We start from the raw sequence: 19889 nt of genomic DNA, 5'->3' as shown, positions 1-19889 counted from the left end.
TCATCGAAAGATTTGCGTCTATATGTACGGTCTTTCTTGATGATGTATATGCTTCTGAAATTATTGCGTTCTGCAAAATTTCCGCGTAATAACAAATTCCTTTCTGTTACGACGAACACTACGCTGAACTTTTCGCGAGCGCGTCCGTATTTAGCCAGATCTCATGACGCCCCTTCAAGACATGCCTGACACCCGAGAAAAGAACATATTTGATGGATACCTTATGCTAATTGGTCAATACTCAAGCCTCTCACCGTGATCGTAACGGTCGCCAAGATCGTGTTTCTTCATCAGAAGTCCGAGCAACGTATTATCAAAGCTCACCTTGGCATTCAGATCACCCATCTCCGATGAGTTCCGGGATTATTTTATCTTTTTGACGGCAGGTAGTATGCAGTTACTTTTTATCTGACCCCGCTCCGGAGGCCTTTTTTGTCTGTTCTCTACTTTACCACTGTGCTGTATGCCTCCTCCTGGGCATATAAACGTTGCGCCAAGCGAGGCTTATGAAAACCGGCAGTTTCCGCCGTCCACCAATGCATAGAATGCTTGCCACGCCGCGGTCCTCCTGGGGCACGAAAACTTCATAGGCCATCGTTATTAAGTTTATCACTGCATTAACGATCGTGTCTACTGCAACGCTACCTCCATCCGGAGTGACCTCCAATGCGACTCTGCCTGTTCTGGAAGCTTTGATGAATTTGCGCTGTTCACATTCTCGACTTTCTTGGCAGAGGAGGCGCGACGGGGTGGTGCACGGCCAAAAATGTGTCACATACTACGATCCGATGTATTGGTGATGTCCACCAGCGGCACCAGCGATTCCGATGCAAAGTTGCGGGATGCTTTCCTCGCTGGCTTGGGTCCGATGTTTAAAACTACAAACCCCACTATCATTCTCAGGATCCGTTTCCTTCTGCAATATGAGTGAGGTATACTCCACTCAAGTAACCTGCCGTTAAAGTCTCCCTCCACCAGGATTCGAGCCTGCGTCGAAACTCTAGCATCGCCTCGTTGGGCATTAAGTAAATGCTAAAAAAACGTATCCACAGTTATACAACCAATCCAAACGAAGCCCTGGCCTTTAACTCGAAGTCGAGTGTTGTCCCAACCTCAGATGGCAACGGTATCCGATAAGTCGAGATGCCATAAAGCTGGGTCCATGTTCCGATATCGTTTGCTCCGCAGTGCGCTATCCTCGCATGGGTGCATGTTAATTTCAAACCCTGAGCGTGAGCAACCTTCCCACCAAACGCGTCATGATCACTGCAGAGAGCGCAATTCTCTTATGGCATGTCCCCTGCCGTGTTCTTTGTTAGTTGTAGATGTGAATCTATTGTCCAAGCACCTATAAAACTTGGTGGAGATTATTCGCATTCACATCTTTCAGACTACTCAGACAATTTTGATTTTGCGGCTGTTTAGGAGTCTCTTTGCATATCGCTCCGCGGCTTCCACCATAGCGACTTTGGAAAATTCATAGAATGATACCTATTTGGGTATTGGTTACCTCCAGAAGTTAATGATTCATGTTCTACCCCACTTCGTACTTTTTCGATCTCTGATTTCTATGGAGCACATTGGCTCTAGACTAGAAACGAGAGTCTTCCCTCCTAGTAGTCCCTTGACCGCTTCGCAGAAAGTACTCTTGCTAGTTGTCTTTGGTCCTAATTTCACAAGGACTTCAGAACCGCCTTGGTTTTGGAGAGACGGTTTTGTAAAGGGGTAGCGTGTTGTTTCATTTTGTCCTGCTTTGTCTTTTTTTTCATAATCATCGACGGTGGAGCGCGCAATGAGGGGGGGAGCGTATAATCGATTTTGAGAGACACGATTCACAAAGCGGCCTCTGCTACCCTCGGGGTCACCAAGCCAGGCAAGCGGTACATCAACCGAGATACTTGGATTTGGAATGACGATGTTGAAATAAAAGTCCGTGAAAAGAAACGCCTCTACCACAAGTTTCTCGACGATAAAATGTTCGCCAATTGCCAAATTTATAACCGGGAAGCAAAGAAAGCTATCGCTGTCACCCGAGCGGATCATTACAAAAATCTTTACGAGAAACACACTCGGGATGGCGAGAGAGATTTGTATCGCCTTGCCGAAAGCCGAAACGAACGCACACAGGATATCGAACATTTCTGTTGCGTTAATGACAAGAACTACAATTTGCTTACCAGCCGTCGATAAATAGATGGCCAGAATACTTCAAGCAGATTTCAACTGAAGAATTTGCTCATCCTCCACTTCCATAATCATTGTCGACATTTGGACCAGTTCCTCCTGTCAGCGCAACTGGTGCTCAGAGGTGGCGGTGAGGTAGACGGGGCGGCAACCCTGTCGGCCAAACCAAAACCAAGTGGCCGAGGAGAACCTCCATAGTGGTGGCACCGGGAGACGCTGTATTCACTTTGGCTTGCCGGCCGTGATGCAGTAGGCGAATGCTCCAAAGGCCTAATCAGGGCGATCAGACTCGAGTTTGCAAGGGGACTCATCTGAAGTGGCAAATTGGTCACGAAACCTTTCCAGGGGTATACTGGGAAACGGGATAGCCCCTGGACTCTCATACTTCCGGTGAACTCCCGTTGTATGTGAGTACAGCTCGGTTGTTTGCGGTTAACCCCCTAGTGGGAGATTCATGGGGGCTGTGGTTATGCTTCAACACGGGTGCCGTACTCCTTAGTTCGGAAGAGATTTAGGTAGGTCATGCGTCCACCAGCATGAATGCTAAACCATGCACTTGGTATAGGCTTGTACCCTTGTTGCTTATCTCAGCGGGGCTCTGATTGTGGTCACAAATTCAATCCGTGTTTTGAGAAGACCGTGGAATTAAGTCGTCCAGACAGGTGGTCACGTTAAACCCCCCAGGACTTTCATGTCAGCGCAACTGAATTCGAGGAGGCAATAAAATGAATTAACTCGAGAAAAGCCACAGGGCCTGACGACATCGTATCTGAGCACTGGAAAGAGAAGAGCTGGGACCCAACACTGTGGCTCAGTGAATTCGTTACTTTGGTTATTCAGGACGGTAGAACACCATTTGATTGGCAAGAAAGTTCCATAGTTCCAATATGGAAAAAGGAAGGTAGTCCAGCAAATTACCATCCGACCCGATTATTATCCCATACCATGAACATTTGATTTTTTGACAACCGTATTCGCGAAATTGTTGAAATGAATCAAGCTGAATTGTCAAGAAGTGCGGAACTACTGACACAATACACGCTGCGCGGTTACTCATGGGGAAACACCGCGAGAAGCACCGCCCTCTTTACATTACATTTCCGGATGTAGAGAAAGGGTTTGACCGTGTGCCACGCGAACTCATCCGGTATGCTCTACGACAGCACTTAGTAGCAGCACGATCCGAAAAGTAAAGTTCGAAGTGCGTGGGTGTATCAAAACCGCTTCGTGTCTCTGTTGGTGTTCATCAAAGAAGTGTCTTTCACCACTCCTCCCTTATCTTGTTATGAACACCGTCACACGGGACATCCAACGTTCAGCCCGATATACACTTGTTTATGCAGATGATATTTTCCTAACGTCTAATTGCAAAAATGATCTCGGTTAACTCGTCAAAAAATGTAATGATCACTTCATGTAACACGGTCTAAGATTGAAACTGAATAAAAGTGAATTGCGTTATGCTTCACGTATTAACGCAACCTGGATGAAGCGGCCTTCCACAATTGGTGTTCTTTGTGATCGACATTTTAACCAACGTCTCAAATTTAAAATTTACCGCAATACCGTCCGTGCTGTCGTTCTCGATAGTTCTGAGTATTGGCCGACTATAAGAGACAATGAACTGCGAGAGAGGCGTCTTCGATGGTACGGTCACGTAATTCGCACTAACGAGAATTCACTTGCCAAGATTGATCTGAACATCGAAGTCGATGGTAAACGACCAAAAGACCGGTCGAAACAACGGTGGTTTGATACGCTGGATGGGGATTTAAAAGCCTCGAGATTGCATTTAGATCAGTCATTTGATAGGACTAAATGGCGAGGCCGATTACGACGAGTCGACCCTGCTTGTGAATGGGACTGATGAAAAAGAAGAAGAATGTTGTAGCAACCGATATCCGTAAGCAAATATCCCGGCTTTGCGTCGAGGTCCACCATGTCGTTATCCCTAAAACCGGTCTGGCGTCCTGGCCTATGCCATCGTTTCATCTCAGGCAGGGTCTGTCTCGTCTTCTTTTTTTGCCACAGAAATTACCCTTATAGAGTTTTCGGGCTGGATCATCGTACGGATGAGGATGATCCAGCCTGAAAAGTCTTTAAGGATTAAATGACCCGCCCACTGCAGCCTATTGAGTCGGATTTTATCCATAACCTGACGGTCATGATATCGCTCATAGATTTCGTCGTTATGTAGGCTACGGAATCGCCCATTCTCATTTAGGGGCCCAAAAATACTTCGCCGCTGAATTCTTCTCTTGAACGCGGCAAAGAGTTCGAAACTTTTCTTGCTAAGAACTTCCATCTCCGAGGAATACATGAGGGCTGGCAAAATCATTGTATTGTACAGTAAGAGCTTTGATCCTTTGGTGAAACGTTTCGAGCGGAACAGTTGATGTAAGATGAAATAGATACTATTGGCAGTCAACAACCGTGCGTGGATTTCATTGTCACAGTTGTTATTGGTTGTGATTTTCGACCCTAGAGAAATTATCAGCGGTCTCAAAGTTGTAGTCTCCTATCTTGGTTAAGTGGTTTTTGGTGCTGACTTTGCAACCAAATATTTCGTCTTGCCTTCATTGTTGTGCAGCCTAAGATCTCGCACCATCTGCTCGATCTGAATGAGGGCAGTTTTTTCTTCGTTTTTTATTCCATCGGCTCCTGTCGACTTATGATTATTAAGCCGATGAATTGCAGGGACTGTTTCTTCTAAACTTGATGGTGGAAGTATTTGTCTGTTGTTTTCAGTTGGCAGGACCTCCCACTCGCCGATACTTTGGTTGTTCAGTAGTTCATCAAAGTATTTAACCCATCGCTCCAATATGCCCATTCTGCCGGAAATCAGATTTCCCTCTTTGTCTCGTCAGGATGGTCTTCATCCTGCTGAACTGTTGGTAAAACTTCTCGCCTGGTGTGGTTGCTCCCTGTATTTTTCGAGTTCATAGACCTGTGGCCGTATCAATGATAACGTTCTTCAGGTGATTGTGAAGATCATTTGTTGACTGTGCTTATTGCGGCATCCTACTTGGCTGTTAAAATCCCCAAGTATGACTTTGATATCATATTTGAGACAGGCTTCGAGGGCTCGTTCTACTGCCACGTAGAAGATATCCTTCTCTGACTCTGCAGTTTCCTCTGTGGGGCCGTGAAAGTTAATAATGCTTATATTTCTAAATTTGCCTCGCAAGCGCAGAGCGCATAGCCGTTCACTTATGTTTTCAAAGCCGATAACAGCAGGTTTTATTTTTTGGCTGACATAGAAACCTATCCCGAGCACATGGTTTACTGAATGGCCATTATATTATATGGTGTAGCGACTCTTCTCCAGGAATCCGGGCCCCGTCCAATGCATCTCCTACAATGGTGTTACATCAGCCATATATTGGGACAGGATATCGCCTAGCTGCTTGGCAGCTCCATCTCCGTACAGGGAGCGCACATTCCACGAGAAACGCGCAAATCGTAATTCCGTCGTCGTTGCCGGGTTCTTCGTTGTATTATCAGTTCAGTGCGAGGCTCCTGTTGTGAGTTCGTAACGAGTTGTTTTCCGTGTAGGGTTGTCAGCCCTAACCAACCCCCAACCTGGAGGGTCAGTTGGTACAATTTGCTCCGTCTTTAGGCGCGGGAGACCCACCTTCATTCTTCTCCGTCTACAGCTTCTCCCAGCGGTCACCACGTGGAGGTTGTTGTGAGGAGATGTTCATTCAGTAGGTGTTTCACAGGTTTTATGCCCCATCGTGAATACCAATCCATGTTTCGCCCTGGGATCTATGGCTACCCTTGACCAACTTGATCTTGGTGTTGGGATAACTGCGTTTCTAGATTTTAGGTAAGGCAACGAAAGTGGATCTAGCGTTGTTAATTTGTTGAGCAACACTTAGTTTCGAAAAGCAGAGCTTTTCGCAAGTTCCATTATCCGGTTAGTGTGGAAACCGATGTCATCAGGGTAGTTGAGGTTTTTGAGGAAAGATACCATAGTCCATTGAACTCCTTCACGTCCTTTGAACAAAGCAGTATGGAGACTGTTCCCGTTGAATTCCGGTATGGACCTCGAATTGCACTGAGTTTGATCTTGGTGCGGCACGTTATATTCTACGTCATGTACCGCCCTGACATGGCTATTTGTGCTTCCGCAATGTCCTTCTTGCGCAGAGTACTCCAAATACACTCCCTGTTCGAAGTATCTAAAGTTTTCTCAAAATCAATACGAGCAGGTAAAAGGAAGATTTAAGCGCCTGGCACTGTTCCAAAATAATCCGTAGGGTCTTGATGTGGTTAATGCAGGAGCCTCCGGAGTGGAAACCAGCCTGCTCGCTGTCGATCCAGCTTTCGAAATGTTCGTTCATGCGTTCCAGGATTATTATAGCTATTGCAATATCAGGGAGAACACAGATAAACCCTCCAATTCTCACACCCAAGACGGGTAGGGTTTCTTTGTGATCTTAACAATTATTCTCTCCTTCCACTCTCTGGGGAAGATCTCGAATTTACAAAATTTCCGTATGAGTGGAAGTAGCAGGTCTCCAGTAATAGCTATAATAATAATAATCGTGAGAGCACTGCATTCAAGACCGTAACGGTACACTGCAGGATTACAGTACCCTATAGGAGGCAATGTGGCCAGCATTGCGCTCGCCCGACATTATTTCCCTGATTTGATTCAGGTACTCATTCATAGCTGAGTCGACTGGTATCCGACGTAAAATCATGATACAAACCCCACTGCCACCAGTGAGATTTGAACCGTGACCTTCCGTACGACAGCCTTGTGCTGTAATCACTCAGCTATCCGGATACGGCAGTAGCTAGGGCAGCGATAAATTAGTCTGCGGGGAGACTGCCAAGCGCTTGAGTGTATTAATGGCCGAAATGATTTCTCTTCAGCTTGAAGGAACAGCCTGTATCCGAAAAATCGGGAAATGAGCCCACTTTGCATCAGAAGTGTTCTCCATCCCATGTTGTCTGTTGACTTATATACTCATGTGTATGTTTTCGCCACAATTCATTTACGTGAAAGTTCCATCTTTGCCGCTAAGGGAAGATAATCTACTGGTTGTATCTAATTGATGAACCCTTCTTTAAGGTTTGTTATTCCACTTCCACTTATAGAGTGGGGGTCAGTCCAATATGATATAGGAGGTTGTCTTATCCTCTGTATTGCAAAGCCTGCATTTTGTGTCTTCATTACACTTTAAAGATTTGTTATGTCCTTAGCTGACATTTTCTATCACCTGTAGATTAAAATTGTATGTGTTTGGAATACTCTTCAGTAGAATTAAGGTCGACTTTTTTCGATTCCCACTATCCTTTCTTCATTCATATCTTCTTTTCATTTGAAACTTGATAAGAGGGGACCGGTGCTGCTGTTTTGCAAAATGAACACAAAAGATAGAATTTAATTCATTGAAGCATTCAGTCGTGTCTACGGCGAGGAGAGAAGTGCCTCTTTCTTCTTCGATTTATTTTTTTCTGTTTTTAAGGAAGTTGACTAATGTTTAGAACTGCAATCTATTTAAAAAAAGACATATCTCATCTCTTCGCTACATTTAATTTGGATAATGTATCTAGAAATCTTCAAGGCTACTGTCCTGGACCTTCGATGCCGCAGATAATGTTCCAGTCGTGAACCCGAAACTAACAACGTCAAAGCGCCTATGTTAACAACCCTCCCGAGCCAGTGCCTCTGGGTTAAAGCCATTATTCCCGCCATCGATAATAATCAACATTTCATTCTCCTTTATACCAGAAAAAATGTGGTCATTGTAATTTGTAATGCGGAAGTCCTAAGAATTAAAATCCCTTTCAAAATTGGTGGTGGTTGCCTCCCATAAATCTCGGCTCGAGCGTCGTAAACTGCAATGTTTCAGTGGCAGCAGAAACGATTAACGCCAAGCCCACAAGTGTGTCAAATAGTTCCATTCTTTAGCGGGCGTGAAATGTTCGAAGTAACGTGAATACCTTGAAATGGGTGCACGCGCTGGGCTGGACGGGGTGGTTGGGCGAATGGTGAAAGAAACAAGGTCCTTCGATTGTAGCAAAGCTTGGAAAACTGTGCGAAAGCTCCGGGTCGGCGAGGAAAGTGGAACTAAACATTTGGAAATGCCTGATAATGTTCAGTGAAGTGGGAGTCGCCTTTCGTTACAGTTGCGCCTTCTTTTCAGCTTGCGACGAGCGCCCTACAGTCAGCGTTTAGTGAGTCTTGATTCCAGTCAGTCTGCGTCGTGAAAGAATTCCGGCGTGATTCGAGCGTGTGTATTATTTAAGGACGTTAAGGCAGGACACCCCATGGCGCTTCCTGAAATAGAATGTCCTTTTATCACTGCCCATTACGCGGCTTTATCAATTTGACGCAAAAACTTGCTTCTCGAGATATTCGTTGGGGTTGATTAAGAACGAGAGAGACTAGGCAGCTAGAAGGACGGTCTCGAATAGATTCATTGGGAAAGTCATGAGCTGTCACGTCTGATTGGGGGGCGTGTGGGAGGCAGGCGTCGACCTTCTTCCCGAAAGTGTGCTCTCCAGAAGTGTCTCAAGTGTAAATTCCGCCCAAATGTGATACTTTTGTGGCAAAATCGTAAGGACAATTTTTATCGGAGTGGTGTCGTTCCAAGAAGTCTCAGGATACTCGTTGAGTTCCCAGTTTTTTCTGGTGAGTGGCATTCTCGAAGGCAATCATTGTTTTTTGAGTGAAGCAATTTCGAACGATTTTGTGAGCAATAAAAGGAAAGTGAAAAACGTTTGATTGCCCCATTTCGTGGGGCTTCCGAATAATTGAACCCAATTTACGATGGATCCTTCTAAAGACGTCCACGTACATCTGTAAATTTAACCGCTTCGTCGCGGGTGAAAAATGTTTATGTATAGATGCATGCAGCTTCTAAGAATCTGCCATTCTGCCATTGCCAGGGAGGCGAAAGTGCATTAAAGTTGGCTTGAGTGCAATCGTGGGACCGGAAAGGAGGAGGCGGAGTGAAGTGCAAGTGCTGAATGGAAAATCGCTTGAGGGAGAAGATATCCTTAGATACTTCGTCTGTCTATGATTTACGGCAATTGTTATTTTAATCAAATTAACTCTCTCTGAGTTTTTGGATTTAGTGTGAAGCTTGCGGAAGGATACGTGATTGTGACTTCCACACTTTAATGAAATGTACACCATCACCGTACGACGGGATTTAATTTGAGAGAATGAGGTTGTTTTGAGTGGAATAGTTGATATGTTTTAAATTGGATTGAGAGGTAAGTGGATCGAGGTGATGCTTGTGTTGTTCCTGGGGCTCAATTAGTGGCTCACTATTTTCGACAGCCATGAAAAAAGCGGATGAGTGATAAAGCATGTTTTACAACTTGGGTTCATATTTCAAATTGTCTCCAATTCAGATCGATTGTGAAACATGCCGGAAAATAATTGAGTTTATGGTCTATAGGTGATAAGTACATTGTAGTGATTTCCCTTTCCGACACATATATATATTTATATGCAAATTTTCATTTCGTTTTTCTGAAGTCATCTGAACGGTCTTTAATTTTAAAAAGGATTTCTCCAGGCGTGTGTTTGTTTCCAGCTTATGTTGAGTATGCTTCTTCGTATTTTATTTTAATATTTTCTTGCAAATTGAACATAGGTATCATGAGACATTGTTTATACTCCTCTTGACAATAGCTCTGTCGTTTGGTGGCGAACACCTAGAGAGAAATAAGAGTTTCCAGAACAAAAGCTTCCTGCAAATATATATATATATATATATATATATAGATTATAATTCCTTGCATATAAGCACGGATGTAGTTGTGGAAGGGATGGGTGAATTTATTTTATTTTGCAAGAAGTCTGTCTAAGGATTTGTTGAACTAAAATATTTTAAATTTTGCATGCAGGTGGAATAATAAATTTTATCGAGCAATACCTAATAAGGATTGATTCCGAAAAATGTCTTATTTCAGAGGTCTCTACCTTTTGAACAATTTCTACTCACCGAGTTCGGCTACTTCGGCTACATTTGAATTCAAAATCATATGGGCGTGTTGATAAAGGGGGACAAACAATGAGTGACATTTAACAAATTCTTAAGTTCCTTTTAGAAGCAGTCTTGTCGCTTTTCAAAAATTGAGAAAAGCAGAGTTGCGTAAAAGTAAAACCAGTCCAGTTTTAGCAGGAGGTAAGTATGTCGGTGAAACTTCACATTGGGTAGGTGTGAAAAGTCCTAGCAAAGTAGCCAATGAACATCCGTACACTACTTTCGGGATAGTCTCCGGCTTTTCAGGATTGGAGCCCATCTTCCACGTTGACTCTTCACTGAAGAAAACCTTTGTTTTGTCTGGTGTCTGCGAAGGCGGGCACTTGCATATAAACTGGAGCTTCGTCCCGTTTTCTTCCCCACTTTGGTTATATTTAGCCGATATCATTGTGAAGGGCCCTACCAATGTTTTTTTATAGGAGAATAAAAAAAATCCTCTAGTGGCCCCGAGTTTCTTCACAAAGATTTTCTCATGCCCGCGGGAACTCTAATGTCTTCATTCGGGTGATTTCTTATTACCACAGATATATCGCAGATAACATTGCCCGACAGTGTCCGGATAGCTGAGTGGTTAGAGCACAAGGCTATCGTACGCAAGGTCGCAGTTCAAATCTCACTGGTGGCAGTGGAATTTATATCGTGATTTAATTGGTATCCGAACTAGTCGACTCAGCTTGTGAATGAGTACCTGAGTCAAATGAGGGTAATAATCTCTGATGAGCGCAGTACTGATCACATTGCCTCCTTCAGGGTACCGTAATCCATACACTGCGTTTTTGAATGAAATGTTTTAACATACTTCAAGGCCTTGATCCAATTGGATTGTTGCGCCGTTAACATTGCCCGACGGTCGGGACAGATTGGAATAGGTGGCCCCGCCAGTTTTGTCGGAAAAATTATTCTGTTGCCAATAGTGACACATATGTATCTCCGTCTGGAATATGGTCGTCATTTTTCTGAGATATCCTGCCAGTTTCATAATCGGGTTTTCTGAGACCACCATTCAGCTCATGACTGACTCGTCGGTGAAGATTATTAAGTGTGTAATCCCAATAGACTCGTGATCATTTGTTGACTAGTCTTCTCGCTTGATGATTGAGACAGAGTATGTCTGGCATCATAACCATCTGATGTTTGCCAAGGGATTTCTGGATGAACGATGCCAGTACTATCAAATCTATATGCATCGTTCGTTGCTTCTCGGTTCCCCTCCAAATGGACGGAGGGTAGATTTAAGATAACTTTGAGTACCGCGGTTGGCGCAGTACTTATTGTTCTATATACTTTGGCAATCAGATAGCAACTTCCCGCTGTTAGCAAAGTTCAGTCCCAGCTACCAGACAAGACGTGCATCAAAATGTCTTATTATGGTTGTATACATCCATTGAATCTGTATGGTGAATGTCTCTAGATCGTACCTATCGCATTCGAGCAATTTATAGAATTTCTGATATTGTTCCATCAGTCCTCCTAGCGTGCACCGTGAGTCCCTTATGGAGGTGCAAGGTGTAGATTATCTGCAGTGATAACCGATAATGGTTACGGTGAGATCGTCGTGTGCTCTAGAGCAGGTAGTTATTACCAGAAACCATACCAGAGGTGAGAGAACCTCTCCTTGTGGGTAGCCTCTAAGAGGTCCTACCCCAATAGACTTTCCCTTTTCATGCTCTTGACTCCCCTTTTCTTTGTTTTCTTGCCGCGCCACAAATCGAATGAGCTATAATTTAGAAAAAACAGAGACTGGGTCGAACACGTATACTGTCTGTAAGTTTCGGACAACCTTACAATCACAACTTATTCAAACAAGATTTAACTGACAGTCACACTGGGGTGGACACACTAGTCGTGTGAAATCATACATACAAGGGTATAGGGTTACATTTTATTCTTAGAATATAGTCGCGATGAACTTGTATAAAATAAAATTAATGATAGTATATTACTGGATTTTACGAATTTATTAGAAAGCCTACTCACTCGTTTCAAGTTGGGCTTGGCGGCATACCAGCCCATCACGCAACATACGGACAGCAGCGGTTTAGCGGCGACGAACCTGGTGCAATTGGAAGGATTGATTATCCCGAAGTTTGATGGGAAATACAGTGAGTGGCGCATGTTCAATGACGTTCAATTCGTTAATTCACTGCAACGAGACGCTGTCTGCGGTTGAAAAGATGCAGTACTTGAAAACGCATGTTCAAGGTGATGCTACAAGAGTCATTCAACATCTCGATGTGAATAACGAAAATTACGAGGCAGCAGGGCACATGCTGCGACAACGGTATGACAACAAGCGAGCTATGGCATAGAATTACTTGCACAGGTTCCACAACTTGCCAATGGCAAAAGAAGATTCTAATTCCTCTATCAAACGAGTAATGGACGCCACCGCAGAGTTCATCGCTAATATGAACAGTATCGGCGTCAATACTGAACATTGGGACTTATTGGTCATTTTCGAAACAACTCAGAAATTGGACCAACAATCTCGACGATTATGGGAAGCATCACTGGGTGCTAACGCAGAGTTAATAATAATGATTCTCAAAAATATATGTATGCGGAGTCGGAGCAGGTACAAGAATGCAGAGTAAAGGCAGTGTGGAGTTAGTGATCAAGGCAAAGTATGGAGACAACCAACGTGTCAACTTTAGTACTACCGACCATAACGAACTTGCATCCGAGAACCGAAACGCCAGTCAAGCTGCCAGCGGGACTATCAGTCAAAAAATTAGCTGATCCCCAATACGGAACTCCAGGACGAATCGACATTCTGCTTGGAGCAGACACTTACAACGAGATCGTGTTTGCAGGGTTCAAAAAGGGATCTCCTTGTGCAGTGAATACTACTATCTGACCCTAAAATTACCAGAAAAAAAATATAGTTTATACTCAAGGGCTGGAATCCCTGCATGTGAATTGAATATTCTCCGAGATATGATAGGCAGTCATACGATATACAGTGAAATATTTCGTATCCAGGTTATTCATATTTCCAGCTAATTACGGTCCGCAGAGCTAATGTTTTTAAAATTTAGTGTAAAGCAAATTTTTTTAACTGAGGGAAATTCAACTCAGATATGCATCTGTAAACGAGGACACGCCTGCCGGACTTCTACCGACTAAGAGCTTCCTTATACTTTCTCCACATTTTTTCAGCGGAGCAACCGTTCTGGTATTGCTCCGCGGGGCTGTTCTGTTCACCTTACATGAATTAGCTGCTACTGTTTTGGGAGGTTTTGATTATAGTAGCTCCCCTTCTATGCCTCCGCTACGTTTTTCTCTTCTTAGTCGCATGTGCATTCGCTTCATCGTTGCAACAACCGCGTTCTACGCTGCATCTGATTTTACTATGCTGCTTACCAGATTTTCCACTATTTAACGGGTCTTTAGCACAGTTTCCAAGTTTCTTCTTATCATCATGTTCTGCATCTCAGGATGCCTCTTCGTCAATAGAATAGCCTGGTGATTCATTCAAGTTGTACCTATGGAGATATTTTTTTTGCTCATCGGGTACGTTTAGGAACTGAGACAAATTATAGCTCGTCTTGTTGTGGTTTTGCACAATTGACATATTTATGTTAGGGATAAGTCTAGGTGACTAAGGACCAAGCCACTTGCCACATAGTTAATGAGTTCGTTCAGTCATTTAGTTTCCTTTGGTTTGCGAACTGCTTCTTGTATAAGCGGTTTGCTTCATCAGCTCAAATATCTAACGGGATCATCTCCACAATTATGCATGTTGTGCAGCATGTGCGAAGAGCGGTTAGCTGATGTGTAGCTTGAAACTGTCTGCAATTTTCTGAGATGATTAGCAATGATGCCGCAGCAGCAGTAGTCGTCCTTCGAGAAGTCTATATTTAGAAGCACCCTTGCTAATGTCGTGCTGATGGTCACTATTGTGAACCTAATGAGCTTCAAAGGGGCTCAGAGCTCAGCTTCGAGTCGAAAGTTACACCCAGGTATTTAAGTGTTGACAAAAAGCGTGTGCACCTACACTGACAGCTGTAAAGCGCAATCAAACATAATCTTGCAAAGCAGAAGACCCGGAGAGCAGACCTATGAGGAACGCCGTTATATTGTACGTATTTGACCACTTGTTCAAATTGTAGGGTAGTTTTCCCTGTCGCAAGTAGGTGAAAAACGAGTCTTTGTGTTGCGTTAAGTGCTTCGATAATCCAGTTTTATCTGGCAGAATTGAACGCGTTCTTGATGCTAAGAGTGCCCTTCAACCACTTTCGTGGTTAGCTTAATTGGTAGCATCTACTGCTTACCGAGTCTTCCAGGAGCTGTTGGTAAATGTAACCGGTTATATATTATTTGTTCGAAAACCTTGTTAACTGTATTAACAAATAGATAGTTCTATAGGATGTTGGTTCACTTATCGGCATACTCGGCCTCAGGACGAACACAAGGTGTTGTAATTCCACTTTGCGGGAAGAGACCTTTCTTTTAGGTAGTCTTAGAATACCTGTGCGAACATGCTTTTTGAAAATATGTTTATACTCGTGACTCGTTTTCAATACTTCGGTGTGTTTCTTCGGCGTTGATTTTGTCTTCTGACTTGTAGGGATTCCGTACGGCATTTCGTAATTTCCGTGTTTGCCCAGTAGTTTGGGTTGTGCTTCTGAGAGTGAACGCATCTGACCATGGAAGGATATCATAATGCCAGTTCCGTAAAATGAGTATTCCACAGCAAACCTCGGCAAATATTATATATCCTCATCAAGTGATTTTGATGACCAACCTCTTAGGTTAGGATCTATTGCTCTAGGTCGCTTATCAGTGATAACATGTTTACTATTTGTACGATCTTCGTTGACATGTCAGCGTAGATGCTTCACCAGCGAGTCATTAGGAATGTAAGGTCGATGACGGTGCCTTGTTTTCTTTAGAACGTTTTTAGATCTCCGAAATTTCCCAGAGTGATATTTACGCAGAAGGAGAATCTTAAGTGAAATCCTACCTCTCGCCGATGGTACTAGTGCAGCTCTTCGTCAAGTGAGTGCTTTCTTAATAAGTGCAACATACATATCTAGTTAGGGTTGCTTTCTGCATATCGGCGAATGCTTTCCTTATGTTTTTCACATCCGTAAAATGAACTGAATTCAAATTCGAGGCCTTTAAATAGCCAACTCTGTTTTCCGTGACAGACGATTTGACGCTTATCGATTATTTAACTGTTTCTATTAGAGAAACTTTTAGTGTATTATGTGTAATTCATAACAGCCCATTAGAGCAATAAATTCGAGATGGATATTTTCGTAATACGTTTACTTTAAGTCGTCGTGTGGAGGCTGCTGTTTCTGGCTTTTTTGAAAAATTTTTATGAAGAACTGGATAAAAGTACAAATAAGAATTTTTCACCACAGATTTAATAATATCTTGAGCGTGCATAGTAATCCACGCTGATCTATGGTTCGTTATTGAAATACAAAGCAATTTATGCACCTATCTCCAAAAAAGGTGTTTTCCTGTTGCCACGCTAGAGGGCGCCGCGATCATCTTAAAGAAAAGAAGTAAACGGCATTTTAACGTACAGACTTAACTACAGTCCGTAAACTAGGATTATTAAAAAATATTAAAAGATAAACTTTTGGTGCCGTGTTAAATCTTTTTTTGTGAATTTTGGTGTTTTTTCACGGCTTCTTCAATCAATAAAAAAAACTACTAAATGAATCGCAATTATCCTAGTTTGTGGACCGTAGAGATATGTTCTGAATAAGTTGTGAAAATTTCAAAGAATTTCGTTTGATTTTGGGCTATGTTGGCAGCCGATTTTCAACATGCAATTCCGAGAAAAACGCATTTAAAAAGTAGAATGCGATTTTTAGCCATAAAACCCTAACTGACCATTAATCTGCTATGCCTAGTCCATAAACCATAGGTTTCTTGAAGAAACACATGTACAGCCTTGGCTTCAATTCTTGTCCGTTTAGCGAAGTTATTCGAACGTCATTCGGACCGATAAATACGAGCTTTATTACGGCGATCGACATAAATCAGGCATGTGACTTATCACGTATTTAACACTATAATTTCCGAAAGACTCCGAATATCGAAAAATCTCTTTGCCCATATATTCTACACTATATTTAGATACAATTGATACCAAAAAAAATCGATTCTACGGATCCGACACACTGGATGACCCCCTTAACGAATTTACGTAGACGTAGTATAATGCGTACACGACAAGTGATTGATAGTGTTCAGCGTAGTGTTGATGATGATCTAAAAGTGTGAAGTCTCCGGTTCCTTAACAGTTAAACTTGTATCTTTGCGTAAAGCTTTTGGTATCGACCCATCAAGGTTCAACTTGTACACGCATTGAAGTCTCGCAATCCTTGTTCGCGCCGTCATTTTTTGAATGAGCCGAAGGAAACATTGTTGTTGATCCACTATTTTGTTGAGACACCTGGGAGAATACATAACATCAGATACTTAGTTAAAATATATGAAAGCGGAAATATATTAAAATTCCTGTCGGTTATAGGCTTGTTGACACACTATAGTTAATAGGAATACTATAACCAGTAAAAGGGGTAAAACAGTTCTTCTAGGACGCAATGCAACTTCCCTTAACAGAATAATAATAATAAGAGTGTCATTATTAATCTACTTTCTTTTTCCGACAGTTGGTTGAAAGGTTTCATAAACAGAGATAAAGCCAAAGTCAGATGGTCCAAACGAATTTTGCTTTACTAGAGTGTCAGAGTAGGCGCTTATACATATGCATACATTCCTAATTCCTGTTGAAGAATAATCGTTAACAAAGCTGTTGGGTCTTGAGAATCTTTCCTAAGTATCTCATTTCCATTCTGTCAATAAAATAAAATTTCAACGCCTTCAGCAGCAACGTCCACGTTTAATTAAGAGCTCAATTAGTAACGACCAACGCCAGCCGAACTTATTCCTCAAATACCCTCCGAATCTTTATCTCCTTCGCCAAAAGTGCGTATGGATGGTAGGACGACTCGTGCCGTGGCTAGGTTCACATCCTAAAGAACAACAACCGAAATATAAAACTGAATAGACCAATTTAAAATAAAATAGTCGTTATATTTGCATACAAATATATTCGGTAAACAAAGAAGGACCAGAGAGAGACTGGGCACTTATGTATATTTGTATCTGAATTCAAGCAGAAATTCAAGGGAAATAATAATTAATCCTTTACAGCTTTAATTTATGCCATAATTAATCATGCTTTTTCCCCGGATATGCCCAATTCATTTGTGTGTGCGTGTGGTGGAGAGAACGCCATAACTATCAGACGGCTAGTAATCAAGTGCCTTTGAATGGGTTAACAAGGAAAAATATGGTTACTGCTGTTTATATTGGGCGACATGCGACGGTCCAAAAGTACTTTACGCAATTGTTTGCGCTTTTCCTGAAATAGGATGGCAAAATTGCGTACATATTCATCACTATTTAAATGGGGATTCTGTTCTTAATATTGTATCCACCACGGGAAATTTCAGATAACATCGCGAGTATCTACACAAAGTGAACAAGAGACGTTCAAGAAGTTCAAACAAAACCATTCAGGGCTCTGCTTAAAAGTATGAAAATTGTGTTCATGAAATCAACATTTATCAAAATAGAATTTCCCAATATTGATTCCCTTCCTTGAAAGAATTATGAATGAAAGCTAGACACCGCTTTCAAAGGTTCTGTTAGTGCCGGGAGCGAATTAATCGGTAATCGGTGTTGAATACGGGATTCTGCACCGCACCCTCTTTAGGGACCCCTCCCAAGTGGGGAAGGTTGGAAATTCCTTCGGTTGATTAATGACGTGACGTGAGTCCAATGCAATTTCTTCGTCTCCATTATCGTAAGACGCCGTTCATTGTCTTTTTTTGTCGGCCAACACTCAGAATCTCAGAGAGCGACAGGACGGACGACATTGCGGTAAATTTTAGATTTGACTAGTTCGTTGATACGTCGATCACAAAGAACACCAGTTGTGAAACGCCACTTCATCCAGGTTGCGTTAATGCGTGAAGCAATTTCATAACGCAGTTCTGCATTGGCTGATAGCGTGACCCGATGTATTTAAATCGCTCAGTTCTGGGCAGATTACTGCCGCTGACAGAGATTGTGGACCTGATTTATACTACCTATCTTTTGTAATCGGAATTCTCCGGCCAATTCGGAGCAGGGCTGAGCTACTTATGGCTTGTCGAACCTCTTTTCGATAACATCCGCAATATTCATGCCCGGTATAGTGGCATGGAAGGCACCTTTAATGATGATCCAATCAGCATGTTCAGTATGCTGGGCGGGTATCCCCCAAAGTTCACCCTAATAATCTTCTGCTGATTTGTTAAGATTCTATGAATGATGTGAAAAAACTACGCTGGTTCCTTGTGTACGTTGCATTCTTAACAAGTCTGGAGTCACTTTCGCCGTTTCATCGTAATGAACTGGATAGAGCAGAAAGTTCAAAAGAGTCTGCTTATGTATGTCCATAACTTTGACTACGAGTGTTTAACCGGTATTGATCCGTTAAACCATCTGCACTTTATTTTTCACGCGTCTACTGGCATATCCGGTGCGCCCTTCTAGACGAATTTCCCTTGGTGGATATATTAAATCAATACGACGAAAGCGAATCTTCTGGCCATGCAGCTTGACAGCCGCAACTGTACCACAATACACAAATGACTGAAGTTGGAGGAGCGACATTTGGCACACAGTGAGGACTTAAAATTGTCATTGATTTACTATTCTCGGAGTTGCTGGCGATACGTAGAGCCTGAGAATAGCTGGCCTCTTTGAAGGATCCATTTCCGAAATTCAATATTGGTTCACGTGATTGTAGACTAACGGCAAAGGAGAGTGGTCATGTTGATGCCACTTCTCCCCCTCGTCCTTTGGTTACCAGTTTCCGTCATGACCTTCAGACAAACAGTCTCCCTGATGACAGCCGGAATTGTAATAAGAGGCGGTAAGGGGTACCTGCCTCTGTCGTTGTTATTTCGTGGTAGAAGCAGATGATAAAGAGCTTTATTTTCTCTACAACTGCTGTCTACGTGAAACAGCTGCCACATATTGTGGCAACTCAGGTGCAGCAGGCGAAGTTGGCCTCTTGCTGATTGTAGCACCTAGACGTCCAACCGCCCCACGGTTATCGGTTTCGATGCTGTTTGGGATCCCGAATCTATTAACAAATCAGACGACTCCCGACGGTTGTTCGTACCTGAGATGAGATTTCTCATCTTATGGATTTCCATTTTATGATACATTTAACTGCCAGGTGTGATGATACCTATAGTATACAAAGTTCCTGCACTTTCCTCACCAATCCTACGATGCCGATATTTTTTTACTCTCTTGCCCAGTTTGGTCAAATTTCTATGGGTAAGGCAAGGGGCAAGCAGGTTCTTAATGAAGACAAATGTTAAGAAACCCGCGTTTGGTGCTTAAACGAAAGCCTGGACGGCTAAATCAACTCCAGCTTCAAGTTTAAGGTACCCGCGCTACTTTTCTTTCTGAGTTTCTATATAAGGGTTGCTGCGACTTATTTGATTCTTATTTATTTGATGGGCAGAGAGCATCCCGTGAGCTCGAAAACCTAGAAAAACTTGACGAATTCGCCGTGATGATCCGCCCCAAAAATATTGAAGCTTCACCGAATTGTTCCGTTGACATGCAGGTGCTTGCCTGTTTTCTGACCCGACTTGG

General features: G+C 42.8%; 1 protein-coding gene across 1 annotated transcript in view; it reads left to right on the top strand.

The window, feature by feature from the left end:
* The first annotated feature begins 8325 nt into the window (after nucleotides 1-8325).
* Nucleotides 8326-19889, top strand: part of LOC119651678 — a 306729-nt gene continuing 295165 nt past the window's right edge. The window contains exon 1 of the mRNA XM_038055376.1: nucleotides 8326-9420. The gene's annotated coding sequence lies outside the window, so the exon portion shown is untranslated. The remainder of the gene's footprint in view (nucleotides 9421-19889) is intronic.

Source organism: Hermetia illucens, chromosome 3, assembly GCF_905115235.1.
Source record: "Hermetia illucens chromosome 3, iHerIll2.2.curated.20191125, whole genome shotgun sequence".
Taxonomy (NCBI): domain Eukaryota; kingdom Metazoa; phylum Arthropoda; class Insecta; order Diptera; family Stratiomyidae; genus Hermetia; species Hermetia illucens.
The sequence above is the reverse complement of the archived record's forward strand: the minus strand, read 5'-3'. Positions and strand labels throughout refer to the sequence as shown.